Source organism: Heloderma suspectum, chromosome 2 (assembly GCF_057233095.1).
Source record: "Heloderma suspectum isolate Gila_16-S chromosome 2, 16-S_ref, whole genome shotgun sequence".
Lineage (NCBI taxonomy): Eukaryota > Metazoa > Chordata > Lepidosauria > Squamata > Helodermatidae > Heloderma > Heloderma suspectum.
Window position 1 is genome coordinate 388,824,934 of NC_139459.1, and position 24,766 is coordinate 388,849,699.

Here is a 24,766-nt window from a genome sequence, read left to right on the forward strand (position 1 = left end):
CACATCTGCAGATGACACAAAATTGGGAGGGATAGCTAATACTTTGGAAGGCAGAAACAAAATTCAAAGTGATCTGGATAGACTGGAGCACTGGGCAGAAAACAACAGAAGGACATTTAATAGGGATAAATGCCAAGTTCTGCACCTAGGAAAAAGAAACCAAATGCAAAGTTCCAAGATGGGGGATACGTGGCTCAACCACACTACAAGCGAGAAGGATCTTGGAATTGTTGTCGATCACAAGCTGAATATGAGCCATCAATGTGATGTGGCTGCAAAAAAGGCAAATGCTGTTTTGGGCTGCATTAATAGAAGCATCACTTCCAAATCCCAGGAAGTACTAGTTCCTCCCACTCAGCACTGGTTAGGCCTCATCTGGAGTACTGTGTCCAGTTCTAGGAACCACACTTGAAGAAGGATGCAGACAAACTGGAGAGGGTTCAGAGGAGGGCAACAAAGATCATCAGGGGACAGGAAACAAAGCCCTATGAAGAGAGACTGAAAGAACTGGGCACGTTTAGCCTTGAGAAGAGAAGACTGAGGGGAGATATGATAGCACTCTTCAAGTACTTGAAAGGTTGTCACAGAGAAGAAGGCCAGGATCAATTCTTGATCAACCCAGAGTGCAGGACGCGGAATAATGGGCTCAAGTGACAGGAAGCCAGATTCCGGCTGAACATCAGGAAAACCTTCCTGACTGTAAGAGCAATACGAGAATGGAACCAATGACCTGGGGCGGTGGTGGGCTCTCCCACACTGGAGGCCTTCAAGACGAGGCTGGACAGCCATTTGTCAGGGATGCTCTGACTTGGATTCCTGCATTGAGCAGGGGGTTGGACTCGATGGCCTTGTAGGCCCCTTCCAGCCCTACTATTCTATGATTCTATGATTCTATGAATCATGGAAAAAGCAGAGTGTTTTTTTTGGGGGGGGGCTTGATTTATAACAGGAACAGTGTGCACTAAGCATCCCCCCTGCTTTGCACCCCAGAGATTCACTCCCATCATCTTTTCTTTCCACTCACTTCATGGGATTAGTGGTAGAGATTAAAAACAAACTGAAGCCAAGTAGGGGTCAGAGTTCAAAAAGTCTTTTGTATCTGTTCCAAAGATGTATGAATATTTAATGTGTTAATTAAAATGTTTTTGAGACTGCACATCAGAACAATGATCACAATGAAGTACAGACCAGAAGAGTAAAACCTTGTAGAAGAAGAGCAACTAATAAAAAATAAAATTAGCATTCAGTCAAATGGAACAAGTCCTCATTACAATCACGCTATGTAATAGAACGGTGTCATGAGGTATTTCAGACTGAGCAGTAGTGAATGGCCCATGACCATAAGGGATTCCCATGACGTTTTACACTAGGAGCAACAGTCATTCATGAAGCCTTCTTTTCTTACCTACTCATGGAATGTTTTGCTAAAGGGGTTTAAGAGAAAAGAAGAGGGAAGTAAAATAGGGCTGTGGAGACTATTTGGCATATTCAAGGAGTTGCCCTAGGGAACTCCCATTCTTCTGATCCTGCCTACCTTCCTGAATGGAGATGGTTCCTTCCGCACATGGAGTGCAAGCATAGCAGCAAGGTGGCTCTCCTTCTTGGACCTCCTTGTAGTATCCGCGGCGACAGCTCTCAGTGCATCTGGAATGAGGCCTGGTCTAGCAACAAAGAGAAGGAGCATCCAGGAAAACAGTGTTATGAATATTTGTGCCTATGGAAATGAGTCCTACAATTTAGGCAGGACCAAATAGGGTTTCTAGCGCTTGTGACCCTAAGTGATTTAGAAGTGATCCCAGGTCTTTGTTTCAGAGAAGCACTATTTATGCATCACAACATGGTATGGACGTTTTTGGTCTCTTTGTTTCAAAATGTTTATGCCACCTATACTATACATGTACTCAAGCCAATATAAAAACTGGAGGGGAAAAGGTACGACAATGAAATAAACTAAAAGACAATCCCAGAATAACAGAAGTTACAAGCAACAGCAATAAAAGGACAAGCTTCAAGACATGTGCATGCATGACGGTGAACGATGGGGGAGGGAGATGAGCTTTTTGCTGGAGGATAGGCACCACCATTGGAAAGGCCCTCTCCTCTTCCGTGTTTTGATCTTCAGTGGCAGGGCAGAAGGCAAAGGAAAGATTGGACGCCTCATGGCACAGCTGGAGACGGAATGGCTTTTTAAGGAGGGGGGGCACCTGGTGGATTGAGAGACAGGGAATGGGGTACATGATGGATTTATATCCCCCAAATATGCTCAGCACCTTGGATAACTCTTTTATAGTTCTGGATGGTTCTTACTAAAACCCAGAATGGATCCACAGCCCCGCCGAAATCAGAGCCACGAGTCTCCACTGTACCAAACCACAGAATACATCAAATTAAATGAATAAAACACTACGTAAAAACCAACCATTCAACACAAAAGGATCACAACATGAAAATCCCATTCAAATAATTGAAAGGCCTCTTGAAACAGAAAGCACTTCCTGCTTGAGACTCATGGCAGACCAACATCTCCAGGGATGTTGCCACACCACAAAAGGCCTTCCTGCCAATTGTCACCAGCCAAATCTCAGCTGGCCTTGCCACTTGGAGCAGGCCTCATCAGATGCTCTAAGAGAACATTTCCAAGAGTCATGTGGAAGATGCCATTTCTACTAGGACTGCTAACCACATCAGTCTGAAGCCTGAATCCCTAGCGTGTCTGGGTGCTGTGGTGCAAAGCGGTGCAATTCCACAGCAGGTCAGGATCAGGCCAAAGAACTCCAATATGGGTTGCATCACTCTGAAGAGCTTTGGTGGTGCTTCAGCCCAATGCGGACAGCAACCCCAACCTGCTGTGTGAGCCCCTCATTCCTTACCTGGTCTCCAGGGAATCACATGCAGCCATCACTCTCTGAGATGGAGTTACCATTTCATTTCAAAATGGTGACTCTTCTTCTTCCAGTAAGATGAAACACCATTTTAAAAAATAAATAAAATGTGACTCCCTTGCAGATGCCAATGGGGGCAGGCACTCCCAACAGATCAACTTAAGGATTGGGGGTTCTGTGGGAGTGGCAATGACATTGTGGGGGGGTCACTTTTGGTGGGGGTTTCCCCCCTTTTGCTTTGGGACTCTAGATGTTGCTTCAGAACTGGAGAAGTAGGTCAACCCAGCTTCAGGGGTGGTTGAGGCGAGTTCAGGCTGATTGGAGTCCTCTAATTTGATGTCTGAATTAGGTTGGCTTGGCTGTGCAGAACCCTCATTTTTGCTACCCTTATCTTAGAGGGATCCAAATGTATCAGCACCTTAATCTGCACCCTGAAGCTGAGTGTGAGCAAAAGAATCTCTTTTAAAACAGGTGTAGTGCTGTCTCTCCTCCCCGCCCCAGTTGTGAACTGAGGGGTCACCAGAACTCTCTCCACTGCCTTCAGAGGAAGGCCCACCTGGCACCTCCAAGCCTCCTTTCAGACCTCTGCACTTCTTGAGTATAGAGGAACGTCCATCTTCCTGGGCTATTACTCCCAATTTGCTCTAGGGATGTACAAAAGGTACTTACCTTTCGGGGATTATGCTGATGGTGCGGGGGGAGGCGTTCCGTCCCTCCCCCTGGAGTCCTTGCCGGGGGGGAGGTGCTCCGTTCCAACCCCCCCCCCCAGAATCCTGGCTGGCCGGCCGTGCTCCGCAGCGATTCTGCGGAGCCGCCGGCTGGCTCCGCCAGCAGCTGGACATCCGGCTGTTGGCTAGCAGGGACGCAAATGGCGGCGGCCGTAGCCACCGCCGTTTGTGTCCCTGCAGTCAGCCCACCGTGATAGGCTACGTAAATCTTTACGTAGCCTATCACGGCTGATTTAAAACAAAAACAAAAAACGCGCGTACACAAATGTACACATTTGCGTTCCTTATTTTGACACGTCTTAGTCTATGTAAACCTTTACGTAGACTAAGACGGCGAAAATAAGGGGAACACAAATAGCATAGACGCTAAGCTATTTGCGTTCCCCTGATTTTCACCATCTTAGTCTACGTAAATGTTTACGTAGACTAAGATGTGCCAAAACAAGGAATGCAAATGGCGGCGGCCATGGCCGCCACCATTTGGGTATGCGCGTTTTTTGTTTTTGTTTTAAATCAGCTGTGATAGGCTACGTAAAGATTTACGTAGCCTATCATGGTGTTTTTTAAAAATCTAGCCGTGATAGGCTATGTAAATCTTAACGTAGCCTATCACGATTTGTTTGTTTTTTTAAACATGGAAATGGCAGCGGCTGCAGCCGGTCGGAAAACCGGCCACCGCAGCCGCTGCTGCCGCCGAACCGCTGCCGCAGCCACCGCTGGAGCCGCCGCCACCAGGAAGATCCGCCCCATGTAAGTCCCGTCCTAGGGGGGTGGCGGGCCGTTCTGCCACCGATTTCGGGGGGCCGAATGCGCTGGCATTTGGCCTCCCCGAGATCCGTGACGGAACTTTCGTACATCCCTAATTTGCTCCATCCGAATAGGATGATGGCATTTTGCAAATGGGTGGGGGTGGGAGGCCAGGCACAAGCAATAAATCCAAGCCAGATTATCTGCTATATAAATGGGATAGGGGAGAGAGGCATGAGAGAGGCAGGGAAGAACAAGAGCTGGAAGTCCAAAGGGTAGAGATAGATAAGGAGAAAGGCAAACTGTTTCCTGATGACTGGTGGAGGTGACAGTCCTGGGATATCAATGCATTGAGCTGTGAAGGAAGTACAGTAAAAGCTTTGTCCTCTGTGATGGATTAGTCCTTCTTTGGCCAATTTCAGAACTGGGAGATATTTTCCTCTTTCAGAAAGCAGGGATGCTATATTGTCCTAGAGGGCTTTATCAGCAAGAGGGGTCCTCACCCACCCTTCCTACAACTGCATGAGATGTGTGGAGGGGAGTGGGAGGCCCTTCCGCCATGGGTTTCACCACCTCTTTAACTCAATCCAATTCTACCCATAGTGGGGCCATAATTCAGCACTAGAGCACCTGATTTACCGGCACAAGGTCCCAGGTTCAATCCCTGGCATCGCCTGGTAGGGCTGCAATAACTCCTGATTGAAACCCTGGAGTGTTGCCAGTCAGTGTCAGCAATACTGGGTTAGACGAGCCCATATTTTTGGAGGCAGCTGCCTAAGTTGACCCTTGAATTCAGTACGAATTGGGAGTAAAGAATAACTGACTGGATAGACATGTAGCCTAACACATGTCTGTCCAGGGGGTCCGGGAGGTGCCAAAATAACTGTGGTCACAGGCAGGGGGAGGTATGGCCTTGTCGGATTAACAGGCCAGCTGAGGAGAAGAGGGGCTAGACACCTTACAGCTGTCCCCTCTTCTGGTTCTTCCCCCAACCTGATGGTTCCTGACGGCCTTACCAGTCTGCCCTCGGGTCTGGTGGTGCTGATGCTGAATGCCTGGTGGGCCCCAAATAAAATGTCCCTCATCCATGATTTGATTGTGGATGAGGGGCTGACCTGGTATGTATTACTGAGACTGGGGTGGGGGAACTGGGAGGGGTCACTCTCTCCCAGCTGTGCCCTCCTGGCTACTCAGTGAAGCACCAACACCGACTTGAGGGTTGGGGAGGGGGGGTGGCCCTGGTCTATAGGAATTCAATCTCCCTCTCTAGGCTTCCTGCTCATTTGAGTGAAGATCTTGGGTGTCTTTACCTTGTGTTGGGCATGTGGGACAGCTTAGGGATTCTGTTGGTGTACCGCCCACCCCACTGCCCATCAGACTCCCTGCCTGAGCTGGCGGAGGTGGTGTCGGACGTGGTGTTGAGGACCCTCGGATGAAGGTCCTGGGGGATCTCAACTTCCATGCCAAGGCCGCTGTATCCGTGGCGGCTCCGGACTTCATGGCCACCATGACAACCATGGAGCTGTCCCAATATGTCATCAGCCCAATGCATATAAAAGGACACACGCTTAATCTGGTTGTCTTGGCTGGGCAGGAGGATGGTGATGTGAAAGTGGAGGAATTAACATCTGTCCATTTGTCATGGTCAGATCATCACCTGTTGAGGTTTAGACTCCTGGAAGCCTTTCCCCTCTGCAAGGGTGGGGGCCCTATTAAAATGGTCCACCCCCAGAGGCTAATGGATTCCGATGTATTCCAGAGGGCTCTGGGGGGTTTCCTGCTGGTATGGCTGGTGCTCCTGTTGAAGCCCAGGTCGCTCTGTGGAATGCAGAGATGACTCGGGCGGTTGACACGATCATGCCCAAGCGCCCTCTCCCTCTGAGCAGAGCCCGGCCAGCTCCTTGGTATACACCTGAGCTGAGGGCAATGAAGCAAGAGGGGAGACGGCTAGAATGCAATGAGGCCGAATGCCAGTGCATGGAGCCCCCTGAAATCTGTCACGGAACGAAGCCCCCCTGCCCCACCACCCTGCGAAAGGCACGGGAAATGGAGCACCTACCTGGTGCCATTCGCGCTGATTTGCAAATGGCAGCCAGGTCTGCGGCTGCCATTCGCTTCACCATTTTTCCTGTGATAGGCTACGTAAATACTTAGCATCTTGGCTAATGCAGGGACCCCATTTGCATCCCTGCAGATGCCATGATAGGCTATGTAAATATTTATGTAGCCTATCATGGGGAAAAAAAGGGATGCAAATGGCAGTGCCAACGGCGGCTCCCATTTTCGTCCCCGCGCAGGCCAGCAGCAGCTGGATGTCGCTGCGGGTGACCACGGCCAGTGGCTCTGTGGAGTCATCGACGAGTGGAGCCGGTTGGCAAGGATTTCTGGGGGAAGGACAGAGCGCCTCCCCACCACTGTGGATGTCATGAAACAAAACAGGTAAGTTGTTTTGTACATCCCTACTTGGTATAAAACTGAGCAGAGGGCAATGAAGCAAGGGGGGAGATGGCTAGAATGCAGGTGGAGGAAAACTCGTCCTGCGTCTGACCGAACACAGGTAAAAGCTCACTATCGAGCCTATTCTGTGGTGGTGAGGGTGGCAAAGAGGAAGCGGTGAGGGTGGCAAAGAGGCTTTTCTTCCAGTATTGCATCTTCTCAATGTCATCCAGAGGAGCTTTTCTGAGTGGTTTGTGGCCAGTTACACTCTTGGCCAGGGAGAGACAACTGTGGGACACTCAGTTGCACTCTGTAACGAGGTTGCACGGCACTTCAAAGATAAAGTCGCTCAGATTTGTCATGGATTAGACACCCCGATTAATGCAGATCCATTGGTAGAGGTGTTCAGAGCTCCATCTGGTCCAGTTTTATTGGCTGGGTTTCAGATATTGAGGCCTGAGGATGCAGAGAAGTTGCTTGGCCAAGTCCGATCGACCACTTGATGCTTGACCCTTGCCTAGGGATGTACGAAAGTGACTTACCATTCCATGGATTATGTTGATGGTAGGGGGGAGGCATTCCGTCCCTCCCTCCAGAATCCTGGGCAGGGGGGAGGCGCTCTGTTCCTCCCCCTCCCGGAATCCTAGCCGGCCGGCTGCGCTCCGCAGCAATTCTGCAGAGCCGCCAGCTGGCTCTGCCAGCAGCCGGACATCTGGCCGCTGGCTAGCAGAGATGCTGGCTAGCAGGGATGCAAGATCCACCCAAGGTAAGTCTCGTCCCGGGGGAGGGGGGGCAGGCCGTTCCGCCACAGATTTTGATAAATCTGTATTTTAAAATCTCTGCATTACTAAAAGTTTTCATTCTGGTTGTAGTGTTCTGTTGTGGTTTCAAATGTTTAGGATAAACATAAAATAGTGGGTGCTATTTGCGTTTCCTTTTTTCCCACCGTAATAGCTGACGTAAATATTTGTGTAGGGTAAAACGGGGGGGGGGGAAGAAACACAAATGGCACCCACTACGCCATTTGCATTCCCCTTTTCTTTGCTGTAATAGCCTACATAAATATTTATGTAGGCTATAACAGTGAAAAATACGGAATGCAAATGGCAGCCACCATAGCCGCCGCCATTTGCGTACACTTTTTTTTTTTGGCTTGCCGTGATAGGCTACGTAAATGCTTATGTAGCCTATCCCAGCAGCTTCACAGGATGCAAATGGGGGCCGCTACGGCGGCCCACATTTGCATCCGCAGCAGCCCGTCCGCAGCCGGAACTCCGGTTGCCGACAGCCCTGACCAGCAGCTCCACGGAGCCACCATGGAGTGGAGCCGGCCCACGGAAGATTACGGGGGGAGGGAGGGAGTGCTTTCCCCCCCAAATGAATCCAAGCTGCGAAAAGGTAAGTGACTTTCGTACATCCCTACTATCTCCCCTATCCCATTTATATAGCAGATAATCTGGCTTGGATGTATTGCTTGTCTCTGGCCTCCTGCCCCCAACCATTTGCAGAACGCCATCATCCTATTCAGATGGAGCAAATTGGGAGCAATAGCACAGGAAGACAGACGTTCCTCTAAACTCGAGAAGTACAGAGGTCGGAGAGGAGGCTTGGAGGTGCCAGGTTGGCCTTCCTCTGAAGGCAATGGAGAGAGGTCTGGTGACCCCACAGTTGACAACTGGGGCAGGGCCGAGAGACAGCACCACACCTGTTTTAAAAGAGATTCCTTGCCTAACACTCAGCTTCAGGGTGCAGATTAAGGTGCTGATCCATTTGAAGCCCTCTAAGATCAGGGTAGCAAAAATTAGGGCCATGCACAGCCCACCCAACTTAATTCAGAGCTCAGTTTAGAAGTCTCCAATCGGCATGAAATCACCTCAACTGCCCCTGAAGCTGGGTTGACCCACTTCTCCAGTTCTGAAGCAACATCTAGAGACCCAAAGCAGAAGGGGGGAAATCCCCACCGAGAGTGACCCCCACTGTCATTGCCACCCCCACAGAACCCCCACTCCTTACCTGGATCTGTCGCGAGGGCCTGCACCCATTGGCCTCTGCAAGGGGGTCACCTTTCATTTATTTTTTAAAATGGCATTTCGTATTACTGGAAGAAGAAGAGTCACCATTTTGAAAGGAAATGGCAACTCCATCTCAGAGAGTGATGGCTGCATGTGATTCCCTGGAGACCAGGTAAGGAGCGAGGGGCTCACACAGCGGGGTGGGGTTGCTGTCCACATCGGACTGAAGCACCCCCAATGCTCTTCAGAGTGATCCAACCCATATTGAAGATCTTTGGCCTGATCCTGACCTGCTCCGGAATTGCACTGCATTGCACCGCAACACCCAGACACGCTAGGGATTCAGGCTTCATACTGATGTGGCTAAGAGACCTAGTAAAAATGCCAACTTCCACATGACTCTTGGATATGTTGTCTTAGAGCATCTGATGAGGCCTCCTCCAAGTGGCAAGGCCAGCTGAGATTTGGCTGGTGACAATTGGCAGGAAGTCCTTTTGTGGTGTGGCAACATCCCTGGAGATGTTGGTCTGCCATGAGTCTCAAGCAGGAAGTCCTTTCTGTTTCAAGAGGGCTTTCTATTATTTGAATGGAATTTTCATGTTGTGATCCTTTTGTGTTGAATTGTTGGTTTTTAGGTAGTGCTTTTATTCATTCAATTCCATGTATTCTGTGGGTTGGTACTAGGGATGTATGATAATCCCCTTACCTGGTTCTGCCAAGTTCCGCTGGGGGGGGAGGTGCTCAGTCCCTCCCCCCGGAATCCTCACCAGATTCCAGACTCCCCCCGGAATCCTCAGGTATCCGCGGAGCCGCCGGCTGGCTCCGCCAGCAGCTAGACATCTGGCCGCTGGCTAGCAGGGACAGAAATGGCGGCGGCCATAGGGACCACGGTTTGCGTCCCCGTAGTCAGCTGTGATAGGCTACATAAAGACTTATGTAGCTTATCACGCCGACAAGACTGCAAATGGCGGCGGCAGTAGCCGGTCAGAAGACCCGCTGCCACAGCTGCTGCCGATGGAGCCACTGCCGGAGCCGCCGCCACCCGGAAGATCCGCCCCAGGTAAGTCTCATGCTGGAGGGGATCCGTGGGTGGCAGGGGGGTGGCAGGCCATTCCTCCACAGATTCCGGGGGGCTGAATGCACTGGCATTCGGCCTCACTGAGATCCGTGGCGGAATTCTCTGCCATCCCTAGTTGGTACAGTGGAGATGGATGGCTCTGATTATGACGGGGCTGTGTATCCCTTCTGGGTTTTAGTCAGAACCATCCAGAACTATACAACAGTTATCCAAGGTACTGAACGTATTTGGGGGATATAAATCCATCAGGTACCCCACTCCTTAAAATGCCTTTCCGTCTCCAGCTGTGCCATGAGGCCTCCAATCCTCCCTTTGCCTTCTTCCCTGCCAATGAAGATCAAAACAGGGAAAAGGAGAGGGCCTTTCCAATGGAGGTGCCTATCCTCCCGCCAAAAGCTCATCTCTCTCCCCCATCGTTCACCGTTATTGCATGCACATGTCTTGAAGCTTGTCCTTTTATTACTGTTGTTTGTAATTTCTGTTATTCTGGGATTGTCTTTTAGTTTATATCATTGTCGTACCTTTTCCCCTCCAGTTCTTATATTGGCTTGAGTACAAGTATGGTATAGGTGGCATAAACTATTTGAAACAAACAGACCAAAAATGTCCATGCCATGTTGTGATGCATAAATAGTGCTTCTCTGAAACAAAGACCGGGGATCACTTCTAAATCACTTAGGGTCACAAGCGCTAGAAACCCTGTTGGGTCCTGTCTAAATTGGAGGACTCATTTCCATAGGCACAAATATTCATAACACTGTTTTCCTGGATGCTCCTTCTCTTTGTTGCTAGACCGTGCCGCATTCCAGATGCACTGAGAGCTGTCGCCATGGATACTACAAGAAGGTCCAAGAAGGAGAGCCACCATGCTGCTATGCTTGCGCTCCATGTGCGGAAGGAACCATCTCCATTCAGGAAGGTAGGCAAGATCATAAGAATGGGAGTTACCTAGGGCAACTCCTTGAATATGCCGAATAGTCTTCACAGCCCTATTTTACTTCTCTCTTACTTTTCTCATAAACACCTTTAGCAAAACATTCCATGAGTAGGTAAGAGGAGAAGGCTTCTTAAGTTACTGTTGCTCCTAGTGTAAAACATCATGGGAATCCCTTATGGTCATTGGCCATTCACTACTGCTCAGCCTGAAATACCTCGTGATGCTAGGGATGTATGAATCCCTTACCTTGCTCTGCTGAGGGGCATCCAAGGTGGAGGGGAGATGCTCATTCCCTCCTGCCAGAATCCTCGACGGGCGGGGGGGAGGCACTCGGTACCTCCTCCTGGAACCTTGCCCGGCAGGCTCTGCTCCATGGCCAAGCTGCAGAGCCTCCGGCCACCTCCGGCCAGCTCCGACAACCTGCAACTGGACATCCGGCCGATGGGCAGCCCTGCAGGGATGCAAATGGTGGCTGTCGTGGCCGTTGCCATTTGCGTCCCTGTATTGAGCTGAGATAGGCTACATAAATATTTACGTAGCCGATCATGACAGAAGGAAAATGTCACGCTTTGAAGAGGAGGTAGCGAATGGCTGCCGCAGGACGACCGCCATTCGCAAAGCAGCGTGGACGGGAGCAGGTAAGTGCTCCATTTCACACGCCTTTTGTGGGGGGGGGCTTCGTTCCGCGACAGATTTCAGGGGGGCAAATGCACTGGCATTCTTCTAGTATGATCCTTCGCTGAATTCTCTGACATCCCTACATAATGCCCTTCTAGTACATAGCGTGATTTTAATGAAGACTTGTCCCATTCGACTGAATGCTAAATTTATTTGTTATTACTTGCTCTTCTACAAGGTTTTATTCTTCTGGTCTGCACATCGTTGTGATCATTGTTGTGATGCGCAGTCTCGAAAACATTTTAATTAACACATTAAATATTCATACACCTTTGGAACAGATGCTAAAGACTTTTGGAACTCTGACCCCTACTTGGCTTCAGTTTGTTTTTAATCTCTACCATTAATCCCATGAAGTGAGTGGAAAGAAAAGACGACGGGAGTGAATCTCTGGGGTGCAAAGCAAGGGGGAAGCTTAGTGCACACTCTTCCTGGTACAAATCATGTCCCACAAATAAAACCACTCTGTTTTTTCCATGATTGGGACAGGGCATCATGGACAGACGTGGTGGGCCTTTCTCCATTATACACAGGGAATTGTCTGCACTGTGCTGTGATCCTGTGGCAGGAAAGCTGGGGGTCCCTGAAAGAAAAGGGGATGTGAAAATGGTGCAACCCATACTTTCTGGTGATCAGAGAACTCCCCTGTCAAATGCTGATTCAATCTTCTGTTTTTTTTTAAACCTCTTTAGTAAAACTTGATTAAAAAATAAGAAAGCGTTATGGAAATTTCCTACTCTGGATTTCACAGGTAACCAGATGTCCCTTGAGCACCATCTTGTGGTAGAAATGTGGGGCATAAGTTGAGTAAATACATAAATTACAAGCCACTCAGCTACCAGGTAGCTTTACATGCCTTACAGGATTATTATGAAGATAAGAACAGGATAACCTCACAGACACTTCTTTAGCCCGAACAATGTTAGGATTAATACCCTCACTTTTCCAACCAGGTAGGGAGCTGTGTTTATTCCCAGTTAGCCCATCAATCCGTCTAGCCCACTCTTCTCTGTTCTTATCTGACTGACAACCACTCTGTAATGCCCCAAAGAGATATTACAGTACCTTCCTGGCCCTGCAACTACTAAGGTCCTAAAGGCTTGGTGATGAGGCCATAGACTGATCTGGTCACAAAACAAGTCCTCTGTAAGGGAATGTTTGTCTCTCTTCCTGCCCAACTGCACATTTTTTCTGGAGGTACAGTTGATGTGAATCCTGCTGAACTCACTCTCCGTCTTCTCAGATGCCGACCGTTGCATCAAGTGTCCGGAAGATCAGCATCCGAACAAGGACAGAGATCAATGTGTCCCCAAGGAGATAACCTTCCTCACCTATGAAGAACCTTTGGGGATTGTCCTGATTTCCTTTACTCTATTCTTGTCCTTATCCACGGGCTTCGTATTAGGAATCTTCATGAAATACCAAGAAACTCCAATAATCAAGGCCAACAACCGAGACCTGTCCTACATTCTCCTCATTTTCATCATGCTTTCCTTCTTGTCCTCCTTCCTGTTCATAGGGCGACCAAGGGAAGTGACTTGCCTTCTCCGTCAAACAGTCTTCAGCATCATCTTCTCAGTTGCCGTTTCTTCGGTGTTGGCCAAAACCATCACGGTGGTGTTGGCTTTCCTGGCCACCAAACCAGGGAACAGAGTGAAGAGATGGCTGGGGAAGAGTCTTGCAAACTCCACTGTCAGTTGTTGTTCTGGTGTCCAAGTTGTCATCTGCACCATCTGGCTGGGGAGCCCTGCCCCATTCCCTGACTCTGACATGCATTCCCAGCCTGGACAGAACATCCTGCAGTGCAACGAAGGATCTATTGTCTTCTTTTATACTGCCCTTGGGTACATGGGCTTCTTGGCTGCCATCTGCTTCACGGTGGCTTTCCTGGCCAGGAAGCTGCCTGGGGCCTTCAATGAAGCCAAACTGATCACCTTCAGCATGTTGGTCTTCTGCAGTGTTTGGCTTTCCTTTGTGCCCTCTTACCTGAGCACCAAGTAGGGGTGAACGAAAGTCACTTACCTTTTCTTGCAGCTTTTTCGCGGTGGGGGGGAGCGCTTCGCTGCTCCCCCCACGAAGTTCAGGCCGGGGGGGGAGGATTTCCGCCTCGCCCGGCCGAAATTCAGGCGGGGGAGGAGGCTTCCCGCCTCGCCCGGCCGAAATTCAGGCGGGGGAGGAGGCTTCCCGCCTTGCCCGGCCGTGAACACGAAAGTAAAAAAAAAAAAAAAAAGTCCCCTGATAGGCTACGTGACGATTCACGTAGCCTATCACGGCTAGATCTGGAAAGTCAGCCGTGATAGGCTACGTGAACCGTCACGTAGCCTATCACGGGTGACTTAAAAAAAAAATAGCGCGTACGCGAATGGCGGCCCCCATAGGGAGCCGCCATTTGCGTTCCTTATTGAGTCGCTGTAGTCTACGTCAATGTTTACGTAGACTACGGCGAAAATAAGAGCAACGCAAATAGCGTTGCCCTTATTTTTGCCGTAGTCTATGTAAACATTGACGTAGACTACAGCGACCAAATAAGGAAGGGGAATGGCGGCTCCCTATGGGGGCCGCCATTATCCGTACACACTTTTTTTTTTTTTTTTAAAGTCACCCGTGATAGGCTACGTGACGATTCACGTAGCCTATCATGGCTGACTTTGCAAATCTTGCCGTGATAGGCTACGTGAATCCTCACGTAGCCTATCAGGGGACTTTTTTTTTTTTTTTCTTTCATTGCAATGGCCGGGGCGGCAGCCGGTCGAAAGACCGGCTGCCGCTCCCCCCCCGCTCGAACACCGGACGAACCGCCAGCCGGACCCGCCGCCAGGAGGGACATTCAGGGAAGGTAAGTCCCGTCCGGGGGGGGGGGGCGGAGGATTTCTCCCCGAAACTTGTTCGGGGTGCCGAACACGTTGGCGCTCAGCCCCCCGATGTTTCGGGGAGAAATTCTCCGCCATCCCTAGCACCAAGGGCAAATACATGGTGGCCGTGCAGGTCTTCTCCATCTTGGCCTCCAGTGCTGGGCTGTTGGGCTGCATCTTTCTTCCCAAGAGCTACATCATTGTACTGACACCTGATCTGAATACGAAGGAGCATATCATGTTCAAAACAAACTAGGACATCTGATTCATAGAAGTAGAGTTGTAGGAGAATATTTGGTGTAGGTTTGGAAGAGATACAGGTTTGGTGAGATCTTAGTTATCAGTGCCTTGTTGGTGTGCTTATAGCTTCAGTTGCACAGTTTCGGTGTTTCTGTTACAGGAGACAGGCAAAGCTGAGCCTTGGGGCTATCACTCTGCCAGTGACCGCCATCCGCATCTGAGGTAGTGTTGGGGCTGGAACTATACCATACTGACATTGTCCAAATAATGCATCTGTTGAAGGTGTGGCCCTTAACGGCTGCAGTGTACCAGTATTTTGCAGCTTGCGTGCACATGGAAAGCCCTGAATGCAAGACATTAAATGGATGTTTGTTACTGGCATTAGTCTATTCTGATTGCTCTGCTTGCTGTGATGGTTTCATTCACTTGTTGTCATAAAGAATTATTCTCAAAGAATGCAGGAGTTTAATTCAGTACTTCCATTTCCTTGCTTCTCATTGTCATCTATGGTTGTCACACATTAACTGCACAGAAATGATCTTTTTGATTGAAGGGAATTGGGTTTTTTGGAAGGGGACAGTCTCCCAAACAGAGGGATATTTTACATGGGATAGTCTTGTGCTCAGTTTTTGGTCCTGGGTGATTTAAACTTTAGATCCTGACATTCTCATCCTGAGATTTGGGGCTCCTGTCAGTGGAGGCTGTCAGCTCTGATTTCATTGGAACTGTGAACCCTTCCTGGGTTTCAGACAGAAACCACGTCTTGCAAAAATGTTTGCAAATGGCCAGATGTGTGCTCGTGTTCAATTGGCACAACTTCCCCAGTTCGATTTGTGCAATTATCCCTGGAGACTGGATGATCCCCACTTTAGTTTATGGAGGAAAGTTTCACAAATCAGGAGATAGGTACAAAGTTTGGGAAATGTGCGCACATTTCACATTCAGTTGCTCTTTATTTGCGTGATTTTCCTGTTCCTGCAGAGTGAGCAGACATCATGAACAGGAAAAGTGACAAGCGGTGATACAATATTTGGAATATCCTAGGAGTCTCGAGTCTCACCCATTCACCCGTCCCTACCAAAGGCAGCCCCACGTACTGGATTTTACCGCAGGCCAAACAGGGTGTAACTTAGGCATGTGTCACCTCAATCAGATCTGGCATCTCTGTAATGGGTGCAGTTGGTACTCTGGCCACTGCCCAAACCTGCATTCATGACCATGATCTCCAATCCCTACTCCTTCACAGCAGTTTTATTTTCAAAAAAAATCTTTGACAGGCCGACAGAGAGTCTTGTGAGTAGGGATGTTGGAGGAATCTTCAATAGAACTAAGTGAGTTCAGATTTTTGTGAACCCTACCAGCGAATGGGCTTTTCCCCTGTAGGGTGGATTCCACAGATTTTTGTCAAACCCCTTGAATTACAGCTGAAAGTCCTGACTTTGCTCCCATCTGGTTGTGTTCCTTTTCAACTTCAATGTGGTGGTGTACAGAGGCCAACTGCCAAAACAGTTATCCTTGTTCCAATATTTCTGTCCCTTACTGTATGTTTCAATGGCTGAGAAGGTGGATGAAGGCTGCAGCAGATAACAGACCTCCAATTGTCATGATATCCATGCCGTTGGATTAGAGCCTTTTCTGTGAAGACTGTGTGTTGATCACTGTGCACTGATCTCCACACATAAAACACATTCACGCACAGGCGTCTTCCAATCTAAACCCAACCAACCAAAAGTCCCATGGTGATTGGTGAATGGCAATGGGGGCAGGACTGTGAAATCCAGAAGCCCCTAGTCATGGACTGGCACATGGGCGGCGGATACAGATTCAGTTGTGCTGACTCAAGGACCTAGGCAGTTGAGTAATTTGGCAGCTGTATCCATGCCTCAGCAGTCCTATTCAGGATCCACTCTGCTCACCCCGTATGGGGAGGGGGCTAGAAACGGTGCCCTAAACATCGTCTGCCTCATCTTCTCCCTGACTGGGTTACGGCATCCAGTGGGGTCAGCATTTAGCAGTTGCAAAAGACAAACTTTGGAACATGGAATATACTGACACTGCTGGACAATACAGATAGTGAACACCCTGAATGCAGGACTGCCATCACTGCAAGGGAGCTGAGTGTCAAGGGCTACTTGGAGGCCTCTTTCAGCCTAATCCAGTAGCCAAGTCCAGACACAGACAAAGGGATTCTTTTCAAAGCTTTATTCCTCTTTTACAACTTAACAACTCTACTGTTAGCAACTAGATATGAGCAGCAGAGTACCTATGCCCTAAGTTGGAACAGTTGGTCCCCATTTAAAGGGAATCACTGGGAGACCCTGAACATATGGGCTAGGGATAGTCCCTCCCCTTTTCCCTTGGATCCAGAGGGCACAACCGTTGTTTGTGCGCCAACCAGGCACTACACCTCCTTTCTGCGCCCTCCGTTTGGCTCCGTTCCCTGCCTCGGCGTCGCACGTCCAGCAAGTCTGTTTCCCATGCTCTGTCACTCCCAGGACTGCTATCTAAGCTAGGAATGCCGGTGGGAGGAATCTCTGTCAGCTGTTGGCCCTGGGAAGGATGAGCACGCTCCTCTCCCGGGAGCGGCTGCTCTTCCTCAGAATCGGAAGTACTCTGGGATTCTATGGGCTCAGTGTCCACCCTGACATCATCCCTGCTCCCATGAGGCCCCCCCTCATGCTCCTCCCCTGGGGCCCTGGTTTTGTGGGGGTACAGCTGGTGGAAGCGCCTCAGCAGCAATGGTGCATGCACATTTTCCGTGGGTTCCCAGGATCGCTCATCAGGCCCGTAGCCTTTCCAGTCCACCAGATATTGCAGGCAGCAGCGAGAAAGGCGGGAGTCCAGAATCTCCGCGACCTCAAACTCCTCCTCCCCCTCTACCATCACTGGTGGTGGTGGGGAGCCGACTGCCTGATGAGGGTTGCCAGAAACCGGGGGGACAGCAAGGACCGATGAAAATCAGGATGGATCTTCATGGAGGGGGTGAGAGCCAGGCAAAAAGCAACAGGGTTAATCTGGGCTGTAATCTGGAAAGGCCCCGTGCGGCGAGGCGCGAGCTTCCTTGCGGGCGAGTGAGAGGGGAGGTAGTGGGTGGACAAGCAAACCCAGTCCCCCGGTTGCAAAGATGGACCTGGCTGGTGCTGCCGGTCTGCAGAGGCCTTGTAGGCTGTCTTGGCTTGCTCGAGGGAGTCCCGTAAGAGGTGGTGTACCGCTCGCAACTCCTCTAAAAAGTCATGGGCTGCCGGCACCAAAGAGGGAGCTAGGGTGGACGGGAAAGCCTTGGGGTGGTAACCAAAATTGGCAAAAAAAGGAGTTTGGTGGGTGGAAGCATGGCAGGCATTGTTATAAGCACATTCTGTGAGTGGCAGCAAGGAAAACCAGTCATCTTCAGTCATCTTGCTGGTAATTGACATAACAGCACAGATGTTGCTCCAGAATTGCATTGGTGCACTCGGTCTGACTGTCCGTCTGTGGATGACAGACGGAGGAAAGACGGAGCGTCACATGGAGCAACGCAAGTAGCTCCCTCCAGAAATGGGCAGTGAATTGGGCCCCCCTATCTGAAATGAGACCCTCAGGCCATCCGTGGAGGCGGAAAACATGCGCCAAGAACAGCTCTGCCATCTCCCTGGCTGTGGGCAACCCAGAGCAGGGGATGAAATGGGCCATCTTAGAAAACAAATCCACCACCACCAGAATGGTGGTCTTGCCATGTGAGGGAGGCAAGTCAGTGATAAAGTCAAGGGAGAGCATTTTCCCTGGTCCTGAGAGGGTAGGCAGGGGGTGAAGTAAGCCTGTGTGCTTGCCTGAGGGGGCCTTTGCCCGCTGGCAGGTTGGGCAGGAGGCGACATAGGACTTGACGTCCCAACACACACAAGGCCACCAATAATCCCTTGTCACTCCATGCAGGGTCTTGGTGATGCCAAAATGCCCAGCTATGGGGGAGTCATGGCACTGATGGAGGACCTTCTCATGGAAGGGTCTAGAATGCACATAGATCTGGCGGGAATGGTAAAGCAGGCCACCTCGCAAAGAGAAGGGGGTAGAGTGGGGGGGGCAGAGGCTAGCCCCAATTCCTCCACCTTTGTGCGAACAAAAGCATCCTGAGGCTGTGCAGAGAGAAAGAGCTCCTCCAAGAATGAGGCACTGCAGCTGCCTCCAGGCCTTGGGGGGGAAGAATCAGAGAAGGGGGGGGGATTTTCCTCACTCCCTGGCTGGAGGTCAGGCTTATGAGAAAGAGCATCCGCTTGTAGGTTGTCGGAGGCTATCACATGGCAAATCTTAAGGTGGAACCGAGAAAAAAAAGCAACCACCTAATCTGCCTCTGGTTTAAGGCATGGGCTGTCTGAAGATGTTCCAGGTTGTGATGGTCGGTTCTAACTTCGACTGGGTGCTGTGCCCCCTCCAGGAGATGACGCCAGGTCTCCAAAGCGGACTTGATGGCCAATAGTTCCTTCTCCCAAATGGTATAATTCCTCTCAGACATGTAAAGCTTCCTGGAGTGGTAGGCGCAGGGTTGCAGCCCGCCACCCTCCTAGATCTGGCTGAAAGAGCACCACCCCCACCATAAAGTCAGAGGCATCAGTCTGCACTATAAAAGGCTTCCTTGGGTCGGGATGTAAGAGGATCGGCTCAGAACTAAAAAGCTTCTTAAGTTCCTCGAAAGCCTGTTGTGCCGATGCCATCCAATGAAAAGGAGATTTCTTGCCCTTAAGGAGGTCCTTGAGAGGAGAAGTCAGCTGAGAAAACCTGGGCAGGAACTTTCTGTAAAAATTGGCAAACTGCAGAAAACGTTGCAAGTCCTTCTTGGTGGATGGAGGCTGCCAGGAGAGGACAGCCTGGACCTTTGCAGGATCCATCCTGAAACTGTCAGGTGAAATAATGTAGCCAAGAAAGTCCAAAGAGATTAGGTCAAATGCACATTTCTCCAGCTTGGCATAAAGATGGTTCTTGCGGAGGCACTGGAGGATGGCGGAGACATGAAGCTGATGGGCGAGGGGATCCTCAGAAAATATAAGTAAATCATCATGATACACAATGAGGAAAGTGTCCAAATAGTCCCAGAAGATGGCATTAATAAAACGCGAAAAAGTGGGGAGAGGTGGGGGCGAGCCCAAAAGGCATCACTAGGTCTTCATACGCTCCCTACCTGGTCCCGAAAGAGGTCTTCTACTCATCCCCCTCCCGGATGCGAATGAGATTGTAGGTGCCACGCATGTCCAAGTTTGTGATAATCTTGGCACTCCAGCATCTCAGGTATGAGGGGGAGGGGGTACTTGTCAGGGATGGAGACCAAATTTAGATTTCTGAAATCATGCACCGGGCAGAGTTCTCCAGATCGTTTGGCCACAAAGAAGGTAGGAGCGCAGGTGGGGGAGGAAGACGGGTGAATGAAGTGCATTTGAGATCGTTGTCCAAAAACTCCCGCAGAGCTCGCAGTTCCGGCTCTGAAACTGAATACAGCCGGCCAGCAGGGATGGTTGCCCCAGGAACGAGGTTAATGGCACAGTCAAAAGGGCGGTGGGGGGGAAACTGGTAAGCCTCCTTCTTGTCAAACACATCCCGCAAAGCTGCATACTTCTCTGGGAGGATCACGGTAGCTGAAGAATTGCCAGAAGCAGACAAGGAGGGAGAGGAAAGGGTTAAGGCCTGGCCTTGGACTGGTGCCTCCTCTGGGAGGCAATGCTCCCGGCAGTAGGGAGACCCAAACTCCACTTGCTGAAGCCCCCAAGAAATCTGAGGGTTGTGCTTAGAGAGCCAGGAAACATCCAGCATGATTGGGTATAAGGGAACCTTGGCTAAGTGAAGCTGAATCTGCTCAACGTGGGACTGGGCGCGCAGAGTGAGTGGAGCTGTACTCGGGGTCATCGCACCCAAGTGAGAGGACGCATATCGATGGTGCAGGAAGGGGCAGGGTAGGAATCTTGTGGAAGAGGGCGAAGGTCTCATCCATAAAACTGGTCGTAGCCCCCGAGTCCACTAAAGCGAGGGCCTCCACCCCACCCCACTGGGAGGAGCGGAGGTGAACATGCAACAGCAGATGGGACGGTGGGGTGGGGTGGGGAAGGCACCCACCTGGTGGGGAACTGACCTCCACACTGGAGGCCCCCAACAAACTTGGGGGGCAGTCTAGTCAGGCCAGGGGATGAGGAGGGGGAGGCAGCGGAGCTGTGGATTTAACTCAGCAGGTCTTGGTGAAATGCCCCAGCTTTCCACATGGAAAGCATCGGCACTCAGCTCGCCGACGCTCAAGCTCCTCTGGCGGCAGTGGGGCTCGGGTAGCTCCCAGCTGTATCGGGGTCTCCTCCACCCCAAGCACTGGAGTGGGGGGTGGGGGAGGGGCAGGAAACATGGGGGAATGGGAGGAGGGAAATCCTGGCCCCCGGCACCCCGCCGGGTCTGCCGGAGCCCCTCAGCCGACTATCTATCTGAAGGCAGGTCTGGATGAGGACCTCCAAAGTAGGCGGGCTGGGCATGCGCGCCAACTCATCTAAGATCTCGTTGTTCAAAACATCCAAAAACTGAGCCACTAGCGCAGCATCATTCCACTGTAAATCCTGCATCAGTAAGCGAAAGGTTGTCGCGCATCTGGAAACTGAGTCCTTGCCCTGCCGGAGGCAGTGAATCTCCCGAGAAGCCGTCTGCATGTGCAGAGGGTCAACGAAAAAATGGGCCATGGCTGTCATAAAGCCTTGATAGTCCCCGAGCAGGGGGTCATTAGTGAGCAGGAGCCCCGAAGCCCATCTAGCCGCCATGTCTGACAGTAGTTTAATGATGAAACCCAAACGAACCTGTTCCGTCTGGAAATCCTCAGGCCAAAGACACAAGTACAGCTCTGATTGGGCCCTGAAAATCTGAAAAACTCCTTTCTCACCAGAAAACTTATCTGGCAAAGCCACCGGGCACTTGCAATGGGAGGGAATCAGAGGTGGAGGGGGTTGAACCGCAGCCTGTAGATTTTGCATGGCAGCCATCAGTTGAGCCATCTGATCATGGAGCATCTGGTTCCCTTGTGCTAGAGCTTGCACTGCCAGGTCCCCAGCACCCTCCATAAGGCAATAGGAGAAGAGAGAGAGAGAGAGAGAGAAAGAGGAACGGGGACCAAACTGTCAAGGGCACCTTGGAGGCCTCTCTCAGTCTAATCCAATAGCCAAGTCCAGACACAGACAAAGGGATTCATTTCAAAGCTTTATTCCTCTTTTACAACTTAACGCTACTGTTAGCAACTAGATCTGAGCAGCACAGTACCTATGCCCTACGTTGGAACAGTTGGTCCCCATTTGAAAGGGAATCACGGGCAGACCCTGAACTTATGGGCTAGGGATAGTACCTCCCCTTTTCCCTTGGATCCTCTGGGCGCAACTGTTGTTTGCACGCCAACCGGGCCTTACGCCTCCTTTCCCCACCCTCCATTTGGCACCGCTCCTTGCGTCGGAGTCACGCATCCAGCAAGTCTGCTTCCCGCGCTCTGTCACTCCCAGGACTGCTATCTAAGCTATGAATGCTGGTGGGAGGAATCTCCATCAGCTGTTGGCCCTGGGAAAGAGGAGCGCACTCCTCTCCCAGGAGCAGCTCCTCTACCTCAGAATCAGAAGTACTCTGGGATTCTATGGGCTCAGTGTCCACCCTGACACTGAGACGTTTTAAGATTGACATAGCAGCACTCCAAGAAACTCGAAGAGCAGGAGAAGGATAACTGAAGGAAGAAAAAGGAGGTTACACCTTCTTCTGGAAAGGACTGCCTGAACAAGAACAACGAATACATGGAGTAGGCTTTGATATTAAAAATGATCTTATGAAGCTCTTGTCAGAAGTTCCTACTGCTGGCATTAACGAACGACTCTCAACCCTTCGAATAAAACTCACCAAAAACCAGCAGGAAACTATTCTAAGTGCCTATGCACCATCATTAGATGCTGATGAAGACATCAAAGAAAAATGTTACTCCCAACTGTACACCATCTTATCAGAGATACCTAAGGAGGATAAAATCCTCCTCCTGGGCAATTTTAATGCAAGAGTTGGGCGTGGTTTTGATTTGTGGCCAGGGACCATTGGGAAAGAAGGAGTCAGCAATAGAAACCAGAATGGAATTCGACTTCTGACTAAATGTAGAGAGAATAATCTCATCATTGCCAACGCACTTTTTGGTCTGAAAAATAAATTTAAAACATCATCGAAGCACCCCTGGTCGAAGCACTGGAATCTTCTAGATTATGTAATTGTCCATGCCAGAGACCGCTGTGATGTACTCTTCACTAGAGCCATGATGAATGCGGACGACTGCTGGACAGACGACTGATTAATTTGTTCCAAGATGAACATGAAGATTGTCCCTCAACATAGGCTCCAGGGAAGAAAACCAAGGCGTAAAATGAACCCCCAAGCCCTTCAAGACCCTGTTAAGTGAGCCTGCTTTCAAACAACCCTCAAGGAACATCTGCCTATGGAAACCCCTGAAAATGTCAAGGAACACTGGAATAAACTGAAGACTTCCAATATCGCAGCCTGTGAACAAACTATCGGATACCAAACTAAGAAACATCAGGACTGGTTTGATGAGAATGGTAGGGCGATTGAACATATTATTGATAAGAAAAGGAAAGCTTTCCAAATATGGCAAAAAGACATCAACTATGCCGCTAAGAAAAAAACCTATGTCAGTGCAAAGGCTGCGGTCCAAAGAAGAACTAGAGAACATAAGAACACCTGGTAGGTAAAGAAAGCTCAAGAAATCCAGCATTTTGCAGATGCCCATGACTCACGGGGCTTTTTTCATGCCGCAAAGGCCACTTACAGACCAACAAACTAGCTGCCTCTTAAAGTCTACTCCTATAGCCAACTCAAGACACAGACAAAAGGATTCTTTTCAAGGCTTTAATCCTTTTACAATTTAATGACTCTTGCAGATGCTAATCACCAGTGACTAAGCAAGGAACAGCACTGTGCCTGAAAATCTGGGTGCATAAAATATCTCCTGTGCTCCCGAGAGCCTGGGCTCAGATTTAGACAGGCCAAGATGTCCATGCCTGTGGTGTAGTTTAGTAGACCACCTCCCACCGCTGCCTTCGGGTCAGAGAGGGATGTCGTTGTAAAGACACTGCAGCCTCGATCTTGCAAGACTTTTCTCACATCTCCTGATTAGCTGGCTGTGGAGGTGAAAGGAACCGTCACAAAGGAGGAGCAGCAGGAGGGAGGCAGAACCAGAATGACACCATTGCTGCTGCTGTTGTTGCTCCTGCTTCCTTATGCGGCCAGTCAGCTGGAGAAGACAGACTGCCTGACCACTCAGAAGAAAGAGCAAGAGTTAGGGTCCTATTATTATCGGCCAGGAGACTAGTGGAGTCCTGTCCTCACAGTATTTCTATTGCAACAAACCATACGTTTTCTCTGAGTCCCCTTTAACCAGGGTTGTCACGTAAGTGATGCTGATAATGTAATGCTTCCAAACCCGCACTCCGGTTGTCCCCATTTATGGGAGACTGTCCATCTTTTCTGGTATCTCTGGTCATCCTTGATAAACTGCTCTCCTGACTTTTCCCACTCTGCACTTTTTGAAGAAGAATTCGGAGCTTCATTAAAGTGAAGGCATCATTTAGTTCAGTACGCTCATGTATGACTGGATCCATGGGGTTCCCTTGCATTGTTTCAGCCAAAAGCACCAGCAGCATTTTTGATAGTAAATGCTGAGATAAGACACAGGCTGGAGCTGGGGAGGTTCTTTCTTGGGAGTGGTCCAAATGCAAATGTCCGCACAGAGGTTCTCTCTCCAGAATAATTACAAGACCATCGTTGTGGCCCTTTCATAAGGGTGAGCAACTTTCTTCCTCATCCACTACAGTACGTGCCTGTAAATCCTACTGCACTCTGTGGGATTTACTTCTGAAGAAGCCAAGTGTGTGTGTGTGTGTGTGTGTGTTTATGTAATGGGCGTTAGACCCATTCAAGATAAAACACAAGAGATAATATCAGGACATAGGGATACAGTTTCTTCAGTTTAGCTCATACGATCAGCTCAGTGTACATATGCATGATGATTAGAAAATAATTAGCCACATCTTTGGTGAGGTATCTGACTTTTCCCAGGACAGTGAATGACCAATCTTTCCTCAGAATGCCCTGGGAAGTTAGTCAGCAGAGTATACAGCATACGGACTCTCAAATCAGAATAAAATT